We start from the raw sequence: 12815 nt of genomic DNA on the forward strand, positions 1-12815 counted from the left end.
CATTGCAGCTTCGACTTCCTCCTTCAGTACCATTGGTTCTACATCATATGCCACTTTCTGAAATGGATGAAGATTGACCAGTTCTATTTGTTCAGTGAGTCTGTGTATTCCTGTCATCTTCTCTTGATGTTTCCTGCATCATTCAATAGTTTGCCCATAGAATCTCTCAATATTGCAACTCGAGGGTTAAATTTTGTCTTCAGTTCTTTCATCTTAAGAAATGCCAAGTATGTTCTTCACTTTTGAATATCTCTTAGCTAAGATAAAAACATTATCTAGTACTAATAAATAGTACTTGTTATTAAACTTAATACGCATTATGGAGAATAATTTTTAAATGCAAAAAACACGACTGCCCTCAAGTCGGATCCAAGTTAGTACGGTCCCTCCTTGAGTTTCCCAGGCAATATCACTATGACCAGTTCAGTTGCCCAACCTTCCTTCCAAGGAGTGGCTGATGGGTTTGAACCACCAGGCTTCTGGTTAGCAGTCAAATGCCTTAGGCACTATGGCACCAGATCCTAGTTTTGTAAAATGTATATCTATATCTTTATGCAATTAAAATAATTAAAACTGAATTTGAGACTTTTAAAAGAGTTTGAATGTAGTCTGGAACTTTTATTCACCTTGAATGAATTGATTCAAGTTTTACACCAAACCATATGCTTGCTTGATTTCTACAGAACTGTAGTAGTTTGTTTTTTTGTTATAGTAGACAGTAGAAACAACAGTTAGGCATAGGCTTACTTACATTGTATTCACTATGAGGTTACCTTGTTCCTGATTTTTTTTCCCGATCTTGAATTAATTAAATATTTCTGTATTTCACATATAGTGCTTGATATTTAGATAGGTAATATTTCTGAAGCTGGACATTGATTTTCTCAGAAGTAGAAGTAGCTAGAGTAAGAAAAGCAAACAGAATTATTAAAATTAGAACTTATCTAAGAGAAATTGGTGATGAACCTTCACTGGATCATAGAGTTTAAAAGACCTATTAAATATCTGGTTTTATTTTTTCAAATTTTATTTGACAGAAATTATATCACCTTAGTATCCATGTGAAGAGATGATTTGCATATTTAAAAAAAAATTGGAAAGGCTGCTAAGATGTGGTTATTTTTCTAGTTCTCCTTAATATACTCTGAGAGAAAAACAAGAAGAAAATCCCACAGCATCCTGATAACCAGCTATATACAAGAGTTATTGAGGAGTAGTGGAAAGTTTCTTTTTATACTTATCATGTTTGAAAGTTTTTGCAAAAATGTAAGTGAATTCTTCACGTCCATGCATTTCTAAAAATTTAATTCTAAAAATCACTAGAAGACATAAGTAATAATTCTTTTTATTATGAATTAATATTGAAAAGCATAAAATATTTCTTATTACATTGATATTCAGTGAACAGAGGTATTTTAAAATTTTAAAATATTTTAATTTCTATTTTATGTGAAAAATCTTTATAATAAGTTACAAACACTAAGTCAAAAGATTAACATATAAAATGTGTATATATGATACATAAAGCATATACAAAAGACTTTGGTAAATCCTACTCAATCTTTAAAAATTTGTGCCAATAAAATGAACAACACTTGTGTGAAGTTTTCTAGTTTCCTATACTTTCACTGAATCTTGGTATTATTTGTTTTAATGTTTTATAATTTTTTTACATATTTTCTTGTCCATGTTATTAACAATTTTTTCCATTGAGATTTAGACATTCTGATTTAGAATTGGCATTGTAATTTTTGCAAAACACCTGCATATGCTGTGCTTGGGATTGCACTCAATCTTTAAATCAATTTTCATTATTAAATTTTAGGTTGATTCTATGATGGTCAGAAAATATTTATAGCATTATTTCAAATATGTGTTATTTTTTAAGGGCTGTAATACACCACTCTACATAATCATGTTGTTGTTGTTAGGTGCCATTTTCTCCGATTCATAGAGACTCTATGCACACCAGAACAAAACATGCCTTGCTACACCTGAGCCCATCCTTGCAGCCCTGTGTCTATCCATCTCATTGAGGGCCTTTCTCTTCTTCATTGACCCTCCACTTTACCAAGCATGATATCCTTCTTTAGGAAATGGTTCCTTCTGACAACAAGAACAAAGTAGGTGAGATGAAGTCTGGTCATTCTCGCTTCCAAGGAGCATTCTGGCTGCAACATAATCACATACATGGTTTCAATTTGAATACTTAATTCAGCTCCAGGAAACTCGCCAGCTCTGTGATCCCTGCTATACTTGAGCCCATTGTTGCAGCCAGTAGGTATTTCCATCTTGTTGAGGCCTTTCCCTTCTTTCGTCCACCCTCTACCTCACCAAGCATGGCATCCTTTTCCAGAAAATGGTCCTTTCTGACAACATGACCAAAGTAGATGAGATGAAGTCTGGCCATTCTGGCTTCTAAGGAGCATCTCAGGTGCACTTCCTCCAGGATGGATTTGTTATTTTTTTTAGCAGTCCATGGTACTTTCAGCATTCTTTGCCAGAACCACCACTGAAAAGCACCAATTCTTTAGTCTTCCTAATTCATTGTCCAGCTCTCACATGAATATGAGGTGATTGAAAATATCATGCCTTGTGTCCAGCACACCTTAGTCCTCAAGGAGACATCTTTGCTCCTCAGCACTTGAAAGAGGCCTTTTGCAGCTGACTTTCCCAGTGCTGTACATCAACTGATGTCCTAATTGTTGCTTCCATTTCTGTAAATTGTAGAACCAAGCAATGTGAAATCTTTGACAACTTCAACCTTTTCTCCATTAATCATGATGCTGCTTATAAATCCAGTTGTGAGGATTTTTGTTTTCTTTATATTGAAGTGTAATCCATACTGCAGACTGTATTCTTCAATCCTCATCAGTAAGTGCTTCAAGTCATCTTTACTTTGAGCAAAGAAAGCTGTGTTGTCAGTATATCACAGATTGTTAATGATTCTCTCTCCAATTTTGATGCTACATTCTTCTTCATATAGTCCAGTTTCTTGGATTAGTTGCTCAGCATACAAATTGAATAAGTATGGTGAAAGGATACAACCCTGACAAACTCCTTTCTTGATTTTAAACCATGCAGTGTCTCCTTGTTCTGTTCGAACGACAGCCTCCTATTCTATGTACAGGTTTGTCATGAGTACAAAGGAGTGTTCGGGAATTCCCATTCTTCTCAATGTTATACACTGTTTGTTATGATCCACACAATCAAATGCTTTTGCATAGTAAATAACACACAAATAAACATCTTTCTAATATTCTCCGCTTTGAGCCAAGATCTTATCTGACATCAGCAATGATATCCCTTGTTCCACATCCACTTCTGAATCCAGCTTGCACCTCTGGAAGTTCTCTGTCTGCTGCAACATTTTTTGAATTATCTTCAGTAAGATTTTTCTTGCATGCAATATTCATGATATGTTTGACAATTTTCACATTCTGTGGAATCACTTTTCTTTGGAACAGGTACAAATATGGATTTCTTCCAGTTATTTGGCCAGGTAGCTGTCTTCCAAATCTCTTAGCATAACTGAGTCAGTGCCTCCAGTAGGGCATCGTTTGTTGAAACATCTCCAAGGGTATTCCGTCAATTCCTGGAGCCTTGTTTTTCAGCAATTCTTTTAGTGCAGCTGAAAGTGCTTTAATTTCTTCCTTCAGTATCACTGGTTCTTGATCATATGCCACCTCCTGAAAGGGATGAAGATCACTGTCTTTTTGGTACAGTGACTCTGTGAATTCCTTCCATGTTCTTTTGCTGCTTCCTGCATCATTCAATATATTGCCCATAAAATCTTTCAATATTGTAACTCGAGGCTTAATTTCTTTCCTCAGATCTTTCAGCTTGAGAAATGTTGACCATGTTTTTCCCTTTTGGTTTTCCAACTTCAAGTCTTTGCACATTTCATTATAATAATTGGCTTTGTCTGCTCTAGCTGCTCTTTGAAATCTTTGTTTCAGGTCTTTCATCTTGTCATTTCTTCCATTTGCTTTGGTTACACTCTGCTCAAGGGCAAGCTTCAGAGTCTCTTCTGTCATCCATTTTGGTCTTTTTTTTTTTTTTCCCGTGTTTTTAATGAACTCTTGCTTTCATCATGGATGATGTTCTTGATTTCCTCCCACAGTACTTCTTCTGGTTTTTGGTCATTAGAGTTCAATGCATCAAATCTATTCTTTAGATGATTGTTAAATTCAAGTGGGATAAATTCAAGATCATATTTTGGCTCTTGGGGACTTGTTTTAGTTATTTGTAACTTTCAGTTGAACTTGCATATGAGCAGTTGATTATCTGTTCCACAGTCAACTCCTGGCCTTGTTTTGCCTGAAGATATTGAACTTTTCCATTACCTCTTGCCACAAATGTAGTCAATCTGATTCTTGTGTATTCCATCTGGTGAAGTCCATGTGTATAGCTGCCGTTTCTGTTGTTGAAAAAAAGCATTTGCAATGAATAAGTAATTGGTCATGCAAAATTCTATCACACAATCTCCAACATTATTTCTGTCACCAGGGCTCAATTTTCCAACTACCAATGATTCTTCTTTGTTTCCAAGTTTTGCATTCCAGTCACCAGTGATAGTTAACACATCTTGATTGCACATTCAGTCAAAATCAGACGCAGAAGTTGATAAAAATCTTTAATTTCCTCATCTTTAGCATTGGCGGTTGGTGCATAAATTTGAATAATAGTGATATTAACTGGTCTTCCTTGTAGAGATACGGATATTATCCTGTCACTGACAGCATTGTACTTCAGGACAGATCTTGCAATATTCTTTCTGATGATGAATGCCACACCATTCTTCTTCAAATTGTCATTCCCAACATAGTAGATCATACGGCTGTCCAATGCAAAATGTCTAAAACCAGTCCACTTCAGCCCATTAAAGCTTAGAATATCAATCTTTATGCATTCCATTTCATTTTTGACAAATCCCAATTTTCCTAGATTCATATTTTGTACATTCCATGTTCTGATTATTAATGGATGTTTGCAGCTATTTCTCCTCAATTTGAGTTGTGTCACATCAGCAAATGGAGGCCTCAAAAACTTTACTTTGTCCATATCTATAAGGTTGGTTCTAATCTGATGATGCCACTCTTTCCCACTAATATTTTGAAAGCCTTCTGACCTAAGTGGCTCATCCTTTTACACTGTATCAGTGTTTCTGGACTATTCGTATAGTTGCCTAGTATTGTATCAGACAGTGTTTCTCTGCTATTCATAAGGTTTTCCCTGGCCAATTCTTTGAGAAGTGGATGGCCTCTTCCTTCTTCCTTTCTGTCTCAGTCTGCAAGCCAAACTGAAACCTGAGCACCATGTGCAACCTCACTGGCATTTGAAACACCGGTGACACAGCCTCAAGTCTCACAGCAAGACACTACCACAGTATGACAAACCGACAGACAAGTTTGTCTCCCTTAGCTGTTCAAAACCTCTCCACCCTTCCCTTGCCTGGATCCCTGCTGCTTGCTTGCTCTGTCTTGGACGCCCTGGCTTTCCTTTCTTTTCCCCTCTGCTTTTCCTGCCAATTGGGGGTTAAGGTCTGTGCCCTTACCTGGATCCCTCTGCTGCTTGCTCACTCTCTCCTAGTTGCCCTGGCTTGCATTTCCTTTCCCCTCCGCTTTTCCTTCTGCTTGGCGTTTGGCACCCGGGTCCCACCCTTTACCTGAATCCCTCTGCTGCTTGCTTGCTTTCCCTGAATGTCCTGGCTTTCCTTTCCTCTCCCCTCTGCTTTTTGCCAGACTTTACTTCACCAATTATCTTCTGTCTTTTATCTTCAACATTTTTGCTCTTTACTGGCTCTAGTCTCTCAGTCTAGAATCATGATCATCTCTTACACATGATCAAAGAAAGCTCTCTTGACTCGATAACTACCATTTGGTTCTTCACTTCCACTTTTAGTTCAAGTACATATAAGAGTAATTTGTGCTAAATATATTCACCCTGTCATTATATCTTCTCTCTCTAACCTCTTGCTTCTTAATGTCTGATCTCTATCTCCCTAATGAAATTACTTTCCTTAAAACTACAAATATTGTTTAATAGCTAAATTTAAGGGAATATTTTCAGTGGTCATCTTTTTAGATTTCTCTGCAACATATTAAACTACTAATTACTTCCTTCTTCATGACTCCTCCTTTCCTTTCCCTCATATCATTTTTATCTTCATCTATCCTTTAATTATTTTTACTCATCAGTATTTCAGAGTCAACCATCTAATATTTCTATTATACTTTCTTCCTTGATAATCTCATTCACTTTCAAGCTAATATTACTCAAATGTCTGTCTCAATCCCCAAGCTACATTTAGATATTTGTATTTCATTGACTATTTGTTATATTCAGTTAAAATTTACCACTTTACTTCTGTGTAATTTCTAATAATTTTTAAATATATTTGTATACAACGTGTATAAAAATATATTAATAAAATTTTCCATTATTTTATTCTGGTCTTTTCCTAAAGCAAGTAATTTATATGAGAATCTTATCTTAAGAGTTCTAGAGGTACAGTAGTTAAAGTGTTTGATTACTAATCAAAAGGTCAGTGGTTCAAATCCATCAGCCAATCTGCAGAAGAAAGATGATTACTTAAAGATTTACAGCTTTGCAAAGTGTGGCTTGTTGTTGTTGTTGTTATGTGCCGTCGAGTCGGCCCTGACTCATAGCGACCCCTCCTTGGGTTTCCGAGGCAGTATCACTACGGAAGTAGGATTGCCCAACCTTCCTTCTGAGGAGTGGCTGGTGGGTTTGAACCGCCAGCCTTCTGGTTAGCAGTCAAGTGCTTTAGCCACTATGCTACCAGAGCTCCTAAAGTGTGGCTAGGATGCTGCTTAGATGCAAAAGTGGTCAAACTTCATTTCACTTACCTTAGTCATTTTGTTACTAAAGTCATTTCTCTCTGGAGAAGGATATCATGCTAAATAGATTAGATGGTCAGCAAAAAAGAGGAAGATCCTGAACAAGATGGATTGATACAATGATGGGCTTAAGTACAGCAAGGATTGTGAAGATAATGAAGGACTGGCCAATGTTTTGTTGTATTGCGCATGGGGTTGCTATGGGTTGGAGCTGACTTGACAACACCTAAAAACAATTGTAAGGAAAAGTTGGATTTTCTCCCCTACTTATTCACTCAATCATTTGGACTCAGATATTTATTTGTACAACTGAAAATAAGGTTAGATTCAAAATAATCCACAAATTATTTTAAAGATTTAAATAAAAAATTAAAATTTACCATAAGTTAATATAAGACAATTACTTTATCATGTTGAAGAGGTTATAGGTCTTTTGAAGTAGAAATACAAGCTTAGAAGATGTTAAAAAAAAAAAAAAAGATAACTATGTATTTCATAATACACCAGATTAAAAAGCTAAGGTTGACAAGACTACCACACACACAGTAAAATAAATAAGTAAATAAAATAAAACAAAGTGGAAAAACATTGTACCGTATTATATAGAAAGATCTCATTTTCTTAATGTATATTAATATATTTCAGAGATAGAATAGTAAAAGAGTTAAATATTATAGAGAAAAAGACAACAAGCACAAAAAGTACTTCACAGAGAAAATACTTCTTTAAACATTTCATTATATGAAAATTTGCTCATATTCATTTATCAAGAGAGAAATTACAGGAACTTTCTATATTCCAACAATCAGATTGATAAAAATTCAAAATTTCATATCATACTGTTAATGAGAGTATGGATAAATAAGCACTCTCATACAATAGTGGTGGCAGTGGAAAACTGCACATCCCAAATATGAAGAAATTCATCAATGTTAATGAAAATTTACTAGTTTATTTACCCTTTGGCACAATGATCCCATTTCTGTGAATTATTCTGTAAATATGCCTTTACAAATAATAAATGACATATGAACAAGCTTAATGTTAACAGTATTTCAGTAATTTAGAAAAAGAAAACAATAAAAAGCTATGGTATATTTACAATTCATGCAAAAAATACAATTCAAAGAATGCAATGAAGATTTTATATCAAACCTGGTAATATTTCATTTCAGTTTTTATGGTTTCACCCATGGTGTGTCAGCTTTATCTATTTAAAATGAGAAAGCTGTATGTAATTCTCTTGCTAAATTAATAGCTTATACTTTTGAAAGATGGAAATACAATACATTTTTTAAATAAATTATCTTGCTAAGTTGTCTTATTAACCTAATAACTGATGGAACATGAAGTTCTCTGCAGTAATATGCAAAGACTATTTTCTTTATTCCTTACCAACTTTTATAACATTATGATAATAGGTTATTTCACTTGTTTCTGATTAAAAAAAAAAAATGTCTAAAATATTTTATCATGAATAATTACCTTGGATTATATTTCTTCATTTCTTTTCAGATTTTGGAAATTTCAAGCATGAACTCCCTTATATCATATTTTATTTTCAGATGCATTTTTGAAGCATTACATATATGTTTTAGTTTTGAAACAGCAACAAGTTTCTTGATGTCGTCTCTCTATATGTAGGATCTATTACATAATAGTAAAATTTAAATTTACACTTTTAACTATTTTGCCTTAGATTGTTATATTTCATAAGTTTTTGTAGCATTAACAGGAGTCACTTGGTGAATGACAAGAGGATTTCTAAACAGCATTGAATACAATGGGATTTGAGTAGGTAAAGGAGACTTATTCATACCTTTACTGTAGGCTTGTTGTTGTTGTTGTTGTTATGTGCCGTCGAGTCAAACCCGACTCATAGCGACCCCTCCTTGGGTTTCCGAGGCAGTATCACTATGGAAGTAGGATTGCCCAGCCTTCCTTCCGAGGAGTGGCTGGTGGGTTTGAACCACCAGCCATCTGGTTAGCAGGCAAGTGTCTTAGCCACTATGCTACCAGAGCTCCCCCTTACTTTAAGCTATGTATGTAATTAAAATGAAATGCACTTGATTCTGTAAATTGTCTGATTACTAATATGGTTGTAATATTGGTTTAAATTTTATCATATTTCATTCTGTCTTTTCTTTTTAAACAAAATGTTAGATTATTACAGAAATATTATTCAATGGTTTATTATTTTGTAAGTTTAGCAAAAGATAAAATTAAGTGACATTTTTTGTTGCATATAGTGTATTACCATTATATAGAGAACAACTCATGTATTTAAAGTGCTTTTCAATTTTATATTTTAGTCCCTTATAATTCTTGAAGATTTTGCTATGCTTGAACCCTGTATGTAGCCAAGTTATTGTTCAACAGCCTGCCATGCCCTGCTGATCTTGGGCCTTCATCTGGATTTGAATTAGTAGTCTGCCATGTTGTTTAGTAACATTGGGAGTGTGCCTTTTTACTTGTCAACCTTGGGCTTGTCAGCCTCAGCAACCAGTGGCTGTCTGAGTGAAGAAAAGCCTCTAGCTTCAATGGGCTGGAAGCAGGAAGCAGAGCTGAAACCCAAGGTTGAGATGTTTTAACCCAGCCCCTAGAACCTGGCCCTTTGAACTCGGACTTAAAGCCTCCAAAATAGTAAGAGAATAAAGTCCTGTTTGTTCAAGCAATTCCATTTGTGGTATACTCTTATCAGAGCAGCTCTAAGAAACCAAAATATTTTGGCCATTTTGAATCAGACAACCATTTGCTTTATGTCAGAATGAAAAATTGAAGAGGAATGCTGTGACATTCATCATCACAAAGAGTGTTTCAAGATCTATCCTGAAATACAATGCTGTCAGTGGTTGGATAATATTCATATGCATACTAGGAAGGCCAGATAATACTACTATTCTGAAAATTTGCACACCAATCCCCAAAGCCAAAGATGAGGAAATTGAAGATTTTTTATCAACTTCTGCAGTCTGAAATTGACCAGACAATCAAGCTGTGCTGATTATCACTGGTGATTGGAATGCAAAAGTTGGAAACAAAGAAGAATCACTGGCAGTTGGAAAATTTGGCCTTGGTGATAGAAATAACACTGGAGATCACATGATAGAATTTTGTAAGACCAATGACTTATTTGTTGCAGATGTCTTTTGTTGTTGTTGTTGTTTAACAATACAAACAGTGGTTATACATGTGGACTTCACCAGACGAAGTACACAGGAATCAGATTGATTACATAAGTGGCAAGATGCTATGGAGAAGATTAATATCTTCACCAAAACAAGGCCAGAAGATGATTGTGGAATAGACAATCAACTGCTCATATGCAAGTTAAACTTGAAGTTGAAGAAAACTAAAACAAGTACACAAGAGCCAAAATATGACCTTGAATATATCCCTCCTGAATTTAGAGACCATCTAAAAAATAGATTTGGTGCATTGAGCACCAATGACCGAAAACCAGAGAAATTGTAGTATGACATCAAGAACATCATCCATGAAGAAAGCAAAAGGTCATTAAAAAGACAGCAAAGTAAGAAAAGACCTAAATGGATGTCAAAAGGAACTCTAAAACTTGCCCTTGAGTGGAGAGTAGCTAAAGAAAATGGAGGAAATGACAAGATAAAAAAATCTGAACAGAAGATTTCAAAGAGCAGCTCAAGCAGACAAAGCCAATTACTATAATGAAATATGCAAATACCTTCAGATAGAAAACAAAAAAGGAAGAACACTTTCAGCATTTTCCATACTGAAAAAAAAAATGTAAGCCTTGAATTGCACTATTGAAATATTCTATGGGCAATGTACTGAATGATGCAGGAAACATCAAAAGATGATGGAAGGAAAACACAGAGTCACCATATCAAAAAGAATCAGTCAGTGTTGATTCATTTCAGGAGGTGGCATGTGGTCAAGGACCAACAATGATCCGGAAGGAAGAAGTCAAAGCTGCACTGAAGGAAATGTCAAAAAACAAGTCTCCGGGAATTGACAGAATACTCATTGAGATGTTTCAACAAACGGATACCACACTGGAGACACTCACTTGACTACGTCAAGAGATTTGGAAGACAGCTATCTGGCCAACAGACTGGAAGAAATCTGTATTTTTACCCATTTCAAAGAAAGGTGATTCCACAGAATGTGGAAATTATCAAACAATATCATCGATATTACATGCAAGTAAAATCTTACTGAAGATAATTCAAAAACTGTTGCAGCAACATATTGACTGAGAACTTCTAGAAATGCAAACTGGATTCAGGAAAGAACATGGAACAAGAGATATCATTGCTGATGCCAGATAGATCATGGCAGAAAGGAAAGAATACCAGAATGATATTTACTTGTGTTTTATTGCAAAAAAATGCAAAAAAAAAAATGCAAAAGCATTTGATGGTGTGGATCATAACAAATTATGGATTTCATGGAGAAGAATGGGAATTCTAGAACAGTTAATTGTGCTCATGAGGAACCTGTACATAGACCAGGAGGTTGGCATTCAAACAGCATAAGGGAACATTGCATGGTTTAAAAACAAGAGGGGAATGTGTCAGGGTCATATCCTTTCACCATACTTATTCAATCTGTATGTTTAACAAATAATCCAAGAAGCTGGATTATATGAAAAAAGAATGTGGCATCAAGACTGAAGAAAGACTTATTAACAACCTGTGATACACTGATGACACAACTTTGCTTGCTGAAAGTGAGATGACTTAAACCACTTACTGATGAAAATTGAAGACTACAGTCTGCAGTATGGAGTACACCTCAATCCAAAGAAAACAAAAATCCTCACAACTGGACCAATAAGCAGCATCATGATAAATGGAGAAAAATTGAAGTTGTCAAAGACTTCATATTACTTGGTGCTACAATTAACAACAATGGAAGCAGGAGTCAAGATATCAGATGATGTATAGCATTGAGTGAATTTGTTCCAAAAGACATCTTTCAAATGCTGAAGAGGGAAGATGTGTCCTTGAGGACTAAGGTGTGCCTATCACAAGCCATGGTATTTTCAATCATCTCATATGCATGTGAGAGCTGGGCAATGAATAAAGAAGAGTGAGGAAAAGTTGGTGCTTTTGAGTTGTGGTGCTGGTGAAGAGTGCTGAAAGTATCATGGACTGGTAAACGAACTAACAAATCTTTCCTGGAAGATGTGCAGCCAGAATGTTCCTTGGAAGTGAGAATGGCCAGACTTCATCTCACCTACTTTGGTCATGTTGTCAGAAAGGACCAATACCTGGCAAAGGATATCATGATTGATAAAATAGAGGGTCAGTGAAAGAGAGGAAGGCTCTCAACATGATGAACTGACACATGGCTACAAAAATGGGTTCAGGTATAACAAGGATTGTGGAGCTGGCACAGGACCGGGCAAGTGTTTCAATCCACTGTACATGGGGTCGCTATGAGTTGGAGATGACTTGACAGCACCTAACAATAAAAACAATGTTGGAATTATCATATGATGAAGTTTAAAAATACATTTTTTTTAAATATTTGCAATATTTCCACTTATAATGCTGGTAACTCATTCTGCAATAATTCTTATTCTTAATAGTTTGACCTTATGTTCTCTTTTGTAGTTTTTATTCTACTGAGATCACCTGAATATATAGTTACTTGTCTTGAAGAAAATATTTTAAGAAAAATTTTTTGAAAGTACCTAAGAAATTATTCCATAATTTTAAAGCTACTTTTGAAAATATATTTTAATTCAGATATATGTCATAAATTTCTTGAATAGTTTAGTTTTAATCTGATCATGAACAGATCATTATTTTCATTGTATTCGTCATCATGATAGCTACTCATCTGCATTCACATACTAAAGACTATGTTCAGTCCTTTATTGCATGACATCTTTTAATTTTCAAAGTAATTCTATGAGTCAGGCACTAATTTTTCTAATTCTCAGAAAAACTTGTTGTTGTTGTTGTT

Source organism: Orycteropus afer, unplaced genomic scaffold (genome assembly GCF_000298275.1).
Source record: "Orycteropus afer afer isolate SDZICR_OR568_19922 unplaced genomic scaffold, OryAfe1.0 scaffold00200, whole genome shotgun sequence".
NCBI classification, from domain to species: domain Eukaryota; kingdom Metazoa; phylum Chordata; class Mammalia; order Tubulidentata; family Orycteropodidae; genus Orycteropus; species Orycteropus afer.